The 15,083-nt window shown below is 41.2% G+C and overlaps 1 pseudogene; it reads left to right on the top strand.

The window, feature by feature from the left end:
- The first annotated feature begins 6,751 nt into the window (after positions 1-6,751).
- LOC113596891 (uncharacterized) lies at positions 6,752-6,850 on the top strand (annotated as a pseudogene).
- Positions 6,851-15,083: the final 8,233 nt, after the last annotated feature.

Genomic DNA, 15,083 nt, shown 5'->3' on the forward strand with positions numbered 1-15,083 from the left:
ATCTGTCTCTTTTATTAGTTCACGTATCTCGTAGAGGACAAGTAACTCCCTAGACATCCCCAGCTGCCTTAGCTCCCATCTGTGAATGACCTACATGTTTTATAGAACACTAAAGATTTTTTTCCAAGTCTCGGGAAGATGGCGGTGTAGGAGGACTCTGGGCTCACCGTGCGTCCTGCTGATCACTTTTGATTCCACCTACACCTGCCTAAATAACCCAGAAAACCACCAGAAGACTAACAGAATGGAGTCTCCGCAGCCAAGCGCAGATGAGACGCCCATGGAATAGGGTAGGAAGGGTGGAGAGGCGGTGCGTGCTGCACGGACTGGCGGGAGGGAGCCGGGGCGGAGGGGCGGCCTGCCGGCCAAGCAGAGCCCCCGAGTCTGGCTTGCAAAAGCGGAGGGGCCGGAAGGAGTGTGTTCTGACAGCAATTGGGACTTGACATCTGGAAGGTTATAAGCTAACAGCTCTTCCAAGAACGGGAGGGCTGGAGGCCAACAGGAGGGAGAGTTGCTGAACCCCGGGACGAGAGAGCTCAGTTTGGCGGCGAACAAAGGCGGTTGCCAGCGCCAGCTCCCTCGCCCAACCCCCAGCCAAAATCCCAAAGGGAACCAGTTCCTGCCAGGGAATTTGCTTGCTCCGCGCAAACATCCAACGCTGTGCTTCTGTGAAGCCACCGCTCCAGCGGCGGGTCTGACTCCCTCCCCCTGCCATAGGGCCCCTCCTGAGGTGGATCACCTAAGGAGAAGCGAGCTAAGCCTGCCCCTCCTGCCCCCGTGCACCTTTCCATCTACGCCAGCTAATATGCCTGAATGCCAGCACCACAAGCTGGCAGGGTGCAAGTAGCCCAGACAGGCCACGCCACCCCACAGTGAATCCCGCCCCTAGGAGAGGGGAAGAGAAGGCACACACCAGTCTGGCTGTGGCCCCAGTGGTGGGCTGGGGGCAGACATCAGGTCTGACTGCGGCCCCGCCTACCAACTCCAGTTATACACCACAGCACAGGGGAAGTGCCCTGCAGGTCCTCACCACGCCAGGGACTATCCAAAATGACCAAACAGAAGAATTCCCCTCAAGAGAATCTCCAGGAAATAACAACAGCTAATGAACTGATCAAAAAGGATTTAAATAATATAACAGAAAGTGAATTTAGAACAATAGTCATAAAATTAATCGCTGGGCTTGAAAACAGTATAGAGGACAGCAGAGAATCTCTTGCTACAGAGATCAAGGGACTAAGGAACAGTCAGGAGGAGCTGAAAAATGCTTTAAACGAAATGCAAAACAAAATGGAAATGACCACAGCTTGGATTGAAGAGGTGGAGGAGAGAATAGGTGAACTAGAAGATAAAATTATGGAAAACGAGGAAGCTGAGAAAAAGAGAGATAAAAAAAATCCAGGAGTATGAGGGGAAAATTAGAGAACTAAGTGATGTACTAAAAAGAAATAATATACACATAAATTGTATTCCAGAGGAGGAGGAGAGAGGGAAAGGTTCTGAAGGTGTACTTGAAGAAATAATAGCTGAGAACTTCCCTGAACTGGGGAAGGAAAAAGGCATTGAAATCCAAGAGGCACAGAGAACTCCCTTCAGACGTAACTTGAATCGATCTTCTGCACAACATATCATAGTGAAACTGGCAAAATACAAGGATAAAGAGAAAATTCTGAAGCAGCAAGGGATAAACGTGCCCTTACATATAAAGGGAGACCTATAAGACTCGTGACTGATCTCTCTTCTGAAACTTGGCAGGCCAGAAAGGATTGGCAGGATATCTTTCATGTGATGAACATAAAAAATATGCAGCCAAGAATCCTTTATCCAGCAAGTCTGTCATTTAGAATAGAAGGAGAGATAAAGGTCTTTCCAAACAAACAAAAATTGAAGGAATTCGCCACCACTAAACCAACCCTACAAGAGAACCTAAGAGGGATCCTGTGAGACAAAGTACCAGAGACATCGCTACAAGCATAAAACCTATGAACATCACAATGACTCTAAACCCATATCTTTCTATACTAACACTGAATGTAAATGGACTAAATGCACCAACCAAAAGACATAGGGTATCAGAATGCATAAAAAAACAAGACCCATCTATTTGCTGTCTACAAGAGACTCATTTTAGACCTGAGGACACCTTCAGATTGAAAGTGAGGGGAGGGAGAACTATTTATCATGCTACTGGAAGGCAAAAGAAAGCTGGAGTAGCCATACTTACATCAGACAAACTAGACTTAAATTAAAGGCTGTAACAAGAGATGAAGAAGGGCATTATATAATAATCATAGGGTCTATCCATCAGGAAGAGCTAACAATTATAAGTGTCTATGTGCCGAATACAGGAGCCCCCAAATATATAAAATAATTAATCACAAACATAAGCAACCTTATTGATAAGAATGAGGTAATTGCAGGGGACTTTAACACTCCACTTACAGAAATGGATAGATCATCTAGATACACAGTCAATAAAGAAACAAGGGTCCTGAATGATACATTGGATCAGATGGACTTAACAGATATATTTAGAACTCTGCATCCCAAAGCAACAGAATATACTTTCTTCTTGAGTGCACATGGAACATTCTCCAAGATAGACCACATATTGGGTCACAAATCAGCCCTTCATAAGTATACAAGAATTGAAATCATGCCATGCATACTTTCAGACCACAATGCTATGAAGCCTGAAATCAACCACAGGAAAAAGTCTGGAAAACCTCCAAAAGCATGGAGGTTAAAGAACACCCTAGTAAAGAATGAATGGGCCAACCAGGCAATTAGAGAAGAAATTTAAAAATATATGGAAACAAACGAAAATGAAACTACAACAATCCAAACACTTTGGGATGCAGCGAAGGCAGTCCTGGGAGGAAAATACATTGCAATCCAGGCCTATCTCAAGAAACAAGAAGAATCCCAAATACAAAATCTAACAGCACACCTAAAGGAAATAGAAGCAGAACAGCAAAGACAGCCTAAACCCAGCAGAATAAGAGAAATAATAAAGATCAGAGCAGAAATAAACAATATAGAATCTAAAAAAAACTGTAGAGCAGATCAACGAAACCAAGAGTTGGTTTTTTGAAAAAAATAGACAAAATTGACAAACCTCTAGCCAGACTTCTCAAAAAGAAAAGGGAGATGACCCAAATAGATAAAATCATGAATGAAAATGGAATTATTAAAACCAATCCCTCAGAGATACAAGCAATTATCGGGGAATACTCTGAAAAATTATATGCCAACAAACTGGACAACCTGGAAGAAATGGACAAATTCCTAAACACCCGCACACTTCCAAAACTCAATCAGGAGGAAATAGAAAGCTTGAACAGACCCATAACCAGCAAAGAAATTGAATCAGTCATCAAAAATCTCCCAACAAATAAGAGTCCAGGACCAGATGGCTTCCCAGGGGAGATCTACCAGAAGTTTAAAGCAGAGATAATACCTATCCTTCTCAAGCTATTCCAAGAAATAGAAAGGGAAGGAAAACTTCCAGACTCATTCTATGAAGCCAGCATTACTTTGATTACCAAACCAGACAGAGACCCAGTAAAAAAAGAGAACTACAGGCCAATATCCCTGATGAATATGGATGCAAAAATTCTCAATAAGATACTAGCAAATCGAATTCAACAGCTTATAAAAAGAATTATTCACCATGATCAAGTGGGATTCATTCATGGGATGCAGGGCTGGTTCAACATTCGCAAATCAATCAACGTGATACATCACATTAATAAAAGAAAAGATAAGAACCATATGATCCTGTCAATCGATGCAGAAAAGGCCTTTGACAAAATTCAGCACCCTTTCTTAATAAAAACCCTCGAGAAAGTTGGGATAAAAGGACCATACTTAAACATCATAAAAGCCTTTTATGAAAAGCCCACCACTAACATCATCCTCAATGGGGAAAAACTGAGAGCTTTTTCCCTGAGATCAGGAACACGACAGGGATGTCCACTCTCACTGCTGTTGTTTAACATAGTGTTGGAAGTTCTAGCATCAGCAATCAGACAAGAAAAGGAAATCAAAGGCATCAAAATTGGCAAAGATGAAGTCAAGCTTTCGCTTTTTGCAGATGACATGATATTATACACGGAAAAGCCGATAGACTCCACCAAAAGTCTGCTAGAACTGATACAAGAATTCAGCAAAGTTGCAGGATACAAAATCAATGTACAGAAATCAGCTGCATTCTTATACACTAATACTGAAGCAACAGAAAGACAAATAAAGAAACTGACATTCACAATTGCACCAAGAAGCATAAAATACCTAGGAATAAATCTAACCAAAGATGTAAAAGATCTGTATGCTGAAAACTATAGAAAGCTTATGAAGGAAATTGAAGAAGATATAAGGAAATGGAAAAACATTCTGTGCTCATGGATTGGAAGAATAAATATTGTCAAAATGTCAATACTACCCAAAGCTATCTACACATTCAATGCAATCCCAATCAAAATTGCACCAGCATTCTTTTCGAAGCTAGAACAAGCAATCCTAAAATTCATATGGAACCAAAAAAGGCCCTGAATAGCCAAAGTAATTTTGAAGAAGAAGACAAAGCAGGAGGCATCACAATCCTAGACTTTAGCCTCTACTACAAAGCTGTAATCATCAAGACAGCATGGTATTGGCACAAAAACAGACACATAGACCAATGGAATAGAATAGAAACCCCAGAACTAGACCCACAAACGTATGGCCAACTCATCTTTGACAAAGCAGGAAAGAACATCCAATGGAAAAAAGACAGTCTCTTTAACAAATGGTGCTGGGAGAACTGGACAGCAACATGCAGAAGGTTGAAACTAGACCACTTTCTCACACCATTCACAAACATAAACTCAAAATGGATAAAGGACCTGAATGTGAGACAGGAAACCATCAAAACCCTAGAGGAGAAGGCAGGAAAAGACCTCTCTGACCTCAGCCGCAGCAATATCTTACTTGACACATCCCAAAGGCAAGGGAATTAAAAGAAAAAATGAACTACTGGGACCTTATGAAGATAAAAAGCTTCTGCACAGTAAAGGAAACAACCAACAAAACTAAAAGGCAACCAACGGAATGGGAAAAAATATTTGCAAATGACATATCGGACAAAGGGCTAGTATCCAAAATCTATAAAGAGCTCACCAAACTCCACACCCAAAACACAAATAACCCAGTGAAGAAATGTGCAGAAAACATGAATAGACACTTCTCTAAAGAAGACATCCGGATGGCCAACAGGCATATGAAAAGATGCTCAACGTCGCTCCTCATCAGGGAAATACAAATCAAAACCACACTCAGATATCACCTCACGCCAGTCAGAGTGGCCAAAATGAACAAATCAGGAGACTATAGATGCTGGAGAGGATGTGGAGAAACGGGAACCCTCTTGCACTGTTGGTGGGAATGCAAATTGGTGCAGCCGCTCTGGAAAACAGTGTGGAGGTTCCTCAGAAAATTAAAAATAGACCTACCCTATGACCCAGCAATAGCACTGCTAGGAATTTACCCAAGGGATACAGGAGTACTGATGCATAGGGGCACTTGTACCCCCAATGTTTATAGCAGCACTCTCAACAATAGCCAAATTATGGAAAGAGCCTAAATGTCCATCAACTGATGAATGGATAAAGAAACTGTGGTTTATATACACTATGGAGTACTATGTGGCAATGAGAAAGAATGAATTATGGCCCTTTGTAGCAATGTGGATGGAACTGGAGAGTGTGATGCCAAGTGAAATAAGCCATACAGAGAAAGATAGGTACCATATGTTTTCACTCTTATGTGGATCCTGAGAAACTTAACAGAAACCCATGGGGAAGGGAAGAAAAAAAAAAGAGGTTAGAATGGGAGAGAGCCAAGGCATAAGAGACTGTTAAAAACTGAGAACAAACTGAGGGTTGATGGGGGGTGGGCGGGAGGGGAGGGTGGGTGATGGGTATTGAGGGCACTTGTTGGCATGAGCATTGGGTGTTGTATGGAAACCAATTTGACAATAAACTTCATATATTGAAAAAAAAGAATGGATAAAAAAAGAAGAATGAAATTTTCCATTTGGATGGACATGGTTGGTGCTAGAGTATATTATGCTACATGAAATACGTCAGTCAGAGAAATATGAGTCCATATGATTTCACTCAATGGAGGAATTTAAGAAACAAAACAGATGAACATATAAGAAGGAAAAAAGGAGAGGGAGGCAAACCATAAGTGACTCTTAACTCTAGACAACAAGCCTAGGGTTGATGGAGGAAGGTCGGTGGGGGATGGGCTAAATGGGTGATGGGTATTAAGGAGGGCACTTCTTATGATGAGCACTGGGTGTTATATGGAAGCAGTGGATCCTGAAAGCAAAATTACACTATCTGTAACTAACTAGAATTTAAATAAAAATTTGAAACAGATCCCCCAATCTGCCAAGGCCACCACAACAAAGTAGTACAAGCTAAAGTCATCCAACTTCCTGACTCTCACTATATTATACAGCTCTAGGAAGGAAATCAGTATGATACTGGCTAAAGGAATAGACCCATACACCAAAGGAACAGAATGAACAGCCCGGAAATAAACCCACCCATAGACAGACAACTAACATTTGACAAAGGAGTCAAGCCTATTCATGGGGAAACATAGTCTCTTTTAAAAATGGTCATGAGAAACCTGGGCAACTACATGCAGAGAAATGACATTGGAGGCCCCATATCGCACCACTCACAAAAATTCATTTGAGTGCTCACTTAGGCAGCAAACTATTAAAATTAGAACAATACAGAGAAGATTAGCATGGCCCCTGAGCAAGGATAACATGCAAAAGGTATCTGAAATGTGTTAAGATGTAAGCATAAGACCTGAAATTTTAAGACTAAAAGAAGATGATATAAAGAAAACCACTCACCATTGGGTACGTTGATAGTTACCAAATGAGGGTGTTCTTTCATTATCCTAACTACAAACACAGCCCACCATTTGTGACCCAAATTTCAATCCAGAGCCTGAATATGATACCAAAAGCACTTAGCAACAACAACAACAAAATTAATAAGTGGGACTACATCAAACTAAAAAGCTTCTGCTCAGAAAAAAAAATGAACAAAATAAAAAGTCAATCAATAGAATGGGAGAAAATATTTACAAATGTTCTACCTGATAACGTGTTACTATCCAAAACTCATCCAAATCAGTAATATAAATAAAAGGCAATTCCATCTTTAAAAAGGGAAGAGGAGGGGCGCCTGGGTGGCTCAGTCGGTTAAGCGTCCGACTTCAGCTCAGGTCATGATCTCACGGTCCATGAGTTTGAGACCCGCGTTGGGCTCTGGGCTGATGGCTCAGAGCCTGGAGCCTGCTTCCAATTCTGTGTCTCCCTCTCTCTCTGCCCCTCCCCCGTTCATGCTCTGTCTCTCTCTGTCTCAAAAATAAATAAACGTTAAAAAAAATTTAAAAACAAGAGGAACTCAATGGACATTTTTCCAAAGAAGACCTACAAATGGCATATAGACATAAAAGGTACTCTACATAACTAGTCATCAGGAAAGTGCAAAACAAACCACAATCAGATACCACCTCCTACCTCTTAAAATGGCTATTATCAAAAAGAAAGAAAATGCCAAATTTGGTGAGGAACCCATGTGCACTGTTGGTGGGGATGTAACTTGATACACCCTGTATGAAAAGCAATATGAAGGTCCTGAAAAAATTACACACAGGACAACTGTGGTATCCACCAACGAACTTCTAGCTACATATCCAAAGGAAATGAAGTCAGGGTATCAGAGAGTTGCAGGCACCCCCATATTTATTGCAGCATTATTCAAAGAGCCAAATATGAAAACAACCTAAGTGTCCAAACAGAAAACTGGATAAAGAAGATGTGGCATACATTGGAAAAAGGGTTAGAATCCAACATAACTTATGAAACTCAATACCCAAAAAACAAATAATCAAGTGAAGAAATGGGCAGAAGCCATGAATACACACTTTTCCAAAGAACATCCAGATGGCTAACAGACAAGTGGAAAGTTGCTCAACATCACTCATCATCAGGGAAATACAAATCAAAACCACAATGAGATACCAACTCACACCTTTCAGAATGGATAAAATTAACAACTGAGGAAACCACAGATGTTGGTGAGGATGAAGAGAAAGGGGATCCCTTTTGCACTCTTGTTGGGAATGCAAACTGATGCAGTCACTCTGGAAAACAGTATGGAGGGTCCTCAAACAATTAAAACCAGAACTACACTTTGACCAGCATTTGTACTACTAGGTATTTATCCAAAATATACAAAAACTCTGATTTTAAGGAGCACATGCACCCCAATGTTTACAGCAGTGCTATCAACAATAGCCAAAGTATGGAAAGAGCCCAAATGTCCATTGACTGATGAACGGATAAAGAAGAAACGGTGTATATATACAATGGAATACTACTCAGCAATTGAAAAGAATGAAATCTTGCCATTTGCAATCACATCACTGGAACCAGAGTGTGTTGAGCAAAGTGAAATAAGTCAGTCAGAGAAAGACAAATATCATATGATTTCACTCATATGTGGAACTTAAGATACACAGCAGATGAACACAGGGGAAGGGAAGGAAAAATAAGATAAAGACAGAGACGGAGGCAAAATATAAGAGATTCTTAAATACAGAGAACAAACTGAGGGTTGCTGGAAGACTGTTGGGGAAGGTGATCAGCTGGATGGGTGATGGTCAGTAAGGAGGGCACTTGTGATGGTCACTGAGTGTTATATGTAAGTGATGAATTATTGGGTTCTACTCCTGAAATCAAAACTACACTAGATGTTAAATAATGCGAATTTAAATAATAAATTTAAAAAAGAAGATGTGGGGGCGCCTGAGTGGCTCAGTCGGTTGAGCATCTGACTTCAGCTAGGGTCATGATCTCCCTGTCCGTGGGTTTGAGCCCCGTGTCAGGCTCTGTGCTGACAGCTTGGAGTCTGGAGCCTGCTTCGGATTCTGTGTCTCCCTCTCTGCACCTTCCCCACTCGCACTCTGTCTCTCTCAGAAACAAATAAACAATTAAAAATAATAAAAAATAAAAAATAAGATGTAGCATACATATCTAAAGGATTATTATTCAGCCATGAGAAAGGAGAAAATCCTGTCTTTTACAACAACATGGATGGACCCTATGGGCATTAGGCTAAGTGAAACAAGTCAGAAGAGAAAGACAAAGATTATGTGATCTCACATATTTGTGGAAACCAGAAAACATGTATAGATACAGACAGTAGAATGGTGGTTACAAGGGGCTAAGGGATAGGAGAAGTGGGAGATGTTTGTTGGCAAAGAGGTCAAACGTCCAGTTTGAAGAGGAATAACTCCAGAGCATCTAATGTACAGCATGGTGATGATGGTTAATATTATTGTATTATCAACTTGAAGGTGGCCTAGAGAGTATATCTCAAATGTTCTCACCATGAAGAAGAGATGGTAATTATGTGACGTGATGGAGGTGTTAGCTAACAATGGTGGCAATAATTTCATTACATATATATATTCACATTGGTACTCGTTGAGTTTGCCAAATGGCATACGTCAATAATAATTTAGTAAATCCAAGAAAAATTAACACAAACAAGTTGTAGCATTCATTTCTTAGTTAGTTAGTTAGTTAGTTAGTTAGTTAGTTAGTTAGTTAGTTAGTGAGTGTATATTCAAGTTACTTAACATACAGTGTAGTCTGGCTTCAGGAGTAGAACCCAATGATTCATCTCTTACATAGGACACCCAGTGTTCATCACAAGTGCCCTCCTCAATGTCTATCACACATTTATACCATCCCCCCTTGTTCAAGCAACCTCCAGCAACCCTCAGCTTGTTCTCTGTATTTAAGAGTCTCTTATGGTTTCCCCCTCTCTGTGTTTTATCTTATTTTTCCTTCCCTTACCCTATGTTCATCTGTTGAGTGTCTCGACTTCCACATATAAGTGAAAACATATCTATCTTTCTCTCACTGACTTATCTCGCTTATCAAATATACTCTACTTCCCTCCAAGTTGTTTCAAACAGCAAGATTTCATTCTTTTCCATCACAAACTAAAATTCCATTGTGTATATACATCACTTCTTCCTTATCCATTCATCAGTCGATGGATTTTGGGGGCTCATTCCATAATTTGGGTATTGTTGATAGTACTGCTATAAACATTGTGGTGCATGTGCCCCTTGATATCAGCATTTTTGTGATTTTTTAATAAATTCCTAGTAGTGCGATTGCAGATTGTAGGTTCGTTCTGTTTTTAATTGTTTGAGGGACCTCCATAGTGTTTTCCAGAGTGGCTCCACTAGTTTGCATTCCCACCAGCAGTGCAAAAAGGTTCTCCTTTCTCCACATCCTCACCAACATCTGTTGTTTCCTGAGATTTTCATTTTAGTCATTCTGAGAGGTGTGATGTGGTATCCCAATGTGGTTTGGATTTCTATTTCCCTGATGATGAGTGATGTTGAGCATCTTTTCATGTGTCTGTTTACCATTTGGATGTCTTCTTTGGACAAGTGTCTGTTCATGACTTCTTCCCATTTCTTCACTGGATTATTTGTGTTCTGGGTGTTAAGTTTGGTAAGTCCTTTATAGATTTTGGATACTAACTCTTTATCCGATGTCATTTGCAAATATCTTCTCCCATTCTTTCAGATGCCTTTTAGTTTTGTTGATTGTTCCCTTTGCTGTGCAGAAGCTTTTTATCTTGATGAAGTCCCAATAGTGCATTTTTGCTTTTATTGTCCTTGCCTCCAGACACATGTCAAGTATGAAATTGCTGCAATCTAGGCCACAGAGGTTCTGCCTCTGTTTTCTACCGTAGGATTTTCATGGTTTCCTGTCTCACATTTAGGTCTTTCATCCCGTTTGAATTTATTTTTATGTGTGGAGTAAGAACATCGTCCATTTTCCTTCTACGTGTCACTGTCCAGTTCTCCCAGCACCATTTGCTAAATACTGTCTTTTTCCCATCAGATACTCTTTTCTGCTTTGTCAAAGATCAGTTGGCAATACATTTGTGGGTCCAATTCTGGGTTCTCTATTCTATTCCATTGGTCTCTATGTCTGTTTTTGTGCCAATACCATACTGTCTTGATGATTACAGCTTTGTAATACAGCTTAAAGTCTGGGATTGTGATGCCTCCGATTTTGGTTTTCTTTTTCATTATTACATTGGCTATTCAGGGTCGCTTGCAGATCCATACAAAATTTAGGATTGTTTGTTCTAGCTCTGTGAAGAATGCTGGTGGGTTTTTTGATATGGATTGCACTGAATGTGTAGATTGCTTTGGGTAGTATCTACATTTTAACAATATTTGTTCTTCCAGTCCATGAGCATGGAATGTTTTTCCACTTCTTTGTGTCTTCTTCCTCAATTTCTTTCATAAGCTTTCTGTGGTTTTCAGCATACAGATCTTTTACCTCTTTGGCTGGATTTATTCCTAGCTATTCTGTTTTTGGTGCAATTGGGAATAAGATTGATTCCTTGGTATCCCTTTCTGTTCCTTCATTATTGATGTTTAGAAAAGCAACCAACTTCTGTATATTGACTCTATATCCTGTGACTTTATGAATTCATGCATCAGCTCCAGAAGTTTTTTGATGGAGTTTTCAGTTTTCCATGTAGAGTATCATGGCATCTGCAAAGAGAGAAAGTTTGACTTCTTTGCCAGTTTGGATGCCTTTTACTTCTTTCTGTTGTCTGACTGCTGGGGTTAGGACTTCCAGTACTATGTTGAACAACAGTGGTGAGATGGACATCCCTGTCGTGTTCCTGATCTCAGGGGTAAAGCTCTCAGTTTTTTGCCATGGAGGATACTATTAGCTGTGGATCTTTCATATATGGCTTTTATGATGTTAAGGTATGTTCCTCTATCCCTACTTTCTTGTGGCTTTTTATCAAGAAAGGATGCTGTATTTTGTCAGACACTTTTCCTGCATCTATTGACAGGACCATATGCAGGTGTCCTCAGGTCTAAAATGAGTCTCTTGTAGGGATCATATAGATGGGTCTTGGTTTTTTATCCATTCTGATACCATTTAGTCCATTTACTTTCAGAGTGATTACTGGGAGATATGTATTTAGTGCCATTCTGTTATCTGTAGGTTTCATGTTTGTGGTGATATCTCTGGTCCTTTGCAGTCTTTGCTGCTTTCCAACCACAGAGCTCCCCCCCCTCCCCGCCTCCACTTAGGATCTCTTATAGGGCTGGATTAATGGTCACGAACTACTTTAGTTTTTGTTTGTCTGAGAAAATCTTTATTGCTCACTCTATTCTGAATGACAGCCCTCCTGGATAAAGGATTCTTGTCTGCACATTGTTCCCATTCAGCACATTGACTATTTCCTTTCATTCCCTTCTGGCCTACCAAGTTTCAGTGGACAAGTCTGCTTCTAATCTTATGGGTGTGTGTGTGGCTATGTGTGCGTGTGTGTGGGTGGGTGTGTGGGTGTGTGTGTATAAAATAAGAATTGACCAAAAACAAATCATAAACTATGAGCCTGATTCCAAAAGAAAAGAGAAGAGGGAGGAAAGAAAAAAGAAGAGAAGAGAATAAAAGAAACAAAGAGTTGTCTGTTGGTCCCTGGGACCAGGGGCCGTGTTGGTCTGGAGGAGGGGCTGTCTGGCTCAGTCAGTGTCAATCTCACTCCAGTAGAGAAACAGTTACCAGGCACGGAGGGGCTGGATTTGGTGTAAGCAGGTCCTGCCTCCAAACTAGGGGCCACTGTTCTGCTCTCCCAGGCCCCACCATATAGTGATGGGGAGAAAAATGGTGACACCCTGCTCTCTCCTCCTTGGATCGGGTGTCCCAAACCATGCTCTTCATGTGCCTCACTGGGGTCAGCTGGGATTCAAAACCTGATGTCTTCAAGGATCCCACCCAGGGCGCTCCCCATTCTGGGGTAGCACCACTCCGTCCAGATGACAAAGAGCATTTTGCTGGTGACTGCAGGGTCTTTTGTCCTTGGGGAGCAATACACCCTCTTCTCTCCATATGGAGGGAGGGGACTGCTCTGTCACAGTGTGCCCCCGAGGTCACTACCACCCCAGGGTTATCTCCCCACCCTAGGCGTGCCAAAGGCTGCACCTGCTCCAGAGAAATTCTTTTGAAACCTCTGAGTTTCAGCTCCAAAGGCTGTTTACAAAAAAGAAACTGGATCTCTCCATATTTCTTGTTCCCCAGTCCATGGCCCAGAGAGGTTTACCCTTTTGCTGACTTGATACCACAATTTCACAGCCTCTCTCTCTCTCTCTTTCTGTCCCTTTTGTCTGTCCACAGAAGGGGTTCCCTCCCCCCCATGCCTACCCTGCTTTATGTCCCCCAATTCACATACATGCACCTGATTCTACCAAGCTGTCTCCCTCCATCTGTGGAGATCCTTCTGCCAATCCACAGATCAATTTCCTGAGTGTTCCAAGTGATCTGACCTCAAAACAGCTGTGTTTGAGGGACGAGGAAGATCCCAGTCCCCCTACTTCTCTGCCATCTTAACTCCCTCATGTCTCATTCATTTCTTTCATCCCACTTACACTTCCTCTCCTAAGGTCAGATTTGTATTGGTTTAATACAAAAATCTTCCTACGAAGTTACCAAATGAGAATGTTCTTTCGTTATTCATCTACAAACATGGTCCACTCCTTGTGGTCAAATGTAAGTAAAGAGACTGAAAGAACGGCATTTCTAAATGTTTACCTTATGTAAATCTATAATGACATCAAAATGGGGTATAGTTTCTTGCATGGAGCTCTGAGTCCTGCACGATTCCATCAATAGCAGATACTCCCACTGCCTCCTGGTAACATGAATTTCTCTTTACAATGTGACCTGTAGTAATAAACTGTTAACACATTCAAACGGGTATGTTTGTACATATTCCGGAAAACACTGAAATACATCATTTATAAGCCTGTCACTTCTAAGTAGTACAAACTAAGGGAAACATTTTCTTCTCCTAGTCATCTTCATGAAAGTGTTCAGGATTGCATATGGAGCACATGTTTGTGCATGTGCATCTGTGTGTGTGTGTGTGTGTGTGTGTGTGTGTGCGTGTGTGTGTGTGCGTGTGTGTGTGTAATAATATAGTAATATATGTTGCTCCAATCCAAAGGCAAAACAAAGTGTAATATGTTGTGGTGCAGTATTGTTACAGAACCAGGCTGGGTCGCTGGCAGAAAAACCAAGCGGCACTCGGAGTTCTTGGTGGATCAGAGTTTCATTTTACACCGGCGGCCTCAGAGGAGATGCTTCTCCAGAGATCTGAGCCCCAAGCACAAGCATGGGGGACAATTCATCGTCTGTTACTTCCGCATTCTGCATTAGTAGTAATTTGGCACACACAGCAAGCAGGGCAGGAAGAAGAACCCAGAAAGAGTCTTTAAGCTGGGAACTAGAGTTTATGTTAGTCCTATTGGCCATCTTATGGTACATAACTTTATTTATTTTCCCAACATTCCCTTCTTTGATGACTTTTTGAAAAATCTTTTTTAGTAGGCATCACCTTTAGCTCTAAGGGTAGGTACTCTAGGAAAGCTAAGATGTGTGTTGTAGTTTCCAGGTAATGTTGAGGGACCTGGTCAGGGTTTGTGTAATGTCCACCACAAATGCAGGTCCGTTGTCACTATGTATGGTTAAGGGCAGACCAAACCAAGGTACGATTTCCCGAAGAAGAGCTTTGGCCACCTCACGACTTCATTCCATCCTGGTTGGGAAGTCTTTGACCCATCCTGAATATGTGCAGATTATTACAAGGAGGTACCTGAATCCTTTGCTCAGTTGTATATCTATGAATTCCACCTCCAACTCTTTGAAAGGGGTGGCTCCATCCTTTGAATAAACCAGGTTTCCTGGGATTATATGGGGTGGGATTCTAGTAACTGTCAGATCAGGTTAGGGAGGATATGGTTTGCATATTTAGAGATTTATGAATTAACCAAGCCTCAAGTGAATATAAAGCATGAAAGTCTTTATCTATTGATAGGTCTACGGTGAGAAAAGTCTTTGCATACAACTTTTGGGGGAATCCACCCCATTTCCAATTGTTTAAATAATC

The sequence above is a fragment of the Acinonyx jubatus genome, chromosome B2 (genome assembly GCF_027475565.1).
Source record: "Acinonyx jubatus isolate Ajub_Pintada_27869175 chromosome B2, VMU_Ajub_asm_v1.0, whole genome shotgun sequence".
Lineage (NCBI taxonomy): Eukaryota > Metazoa > Chordata > Mammalia > Carnivora > Felidae > Acinonyx > Acinonyx jubatus.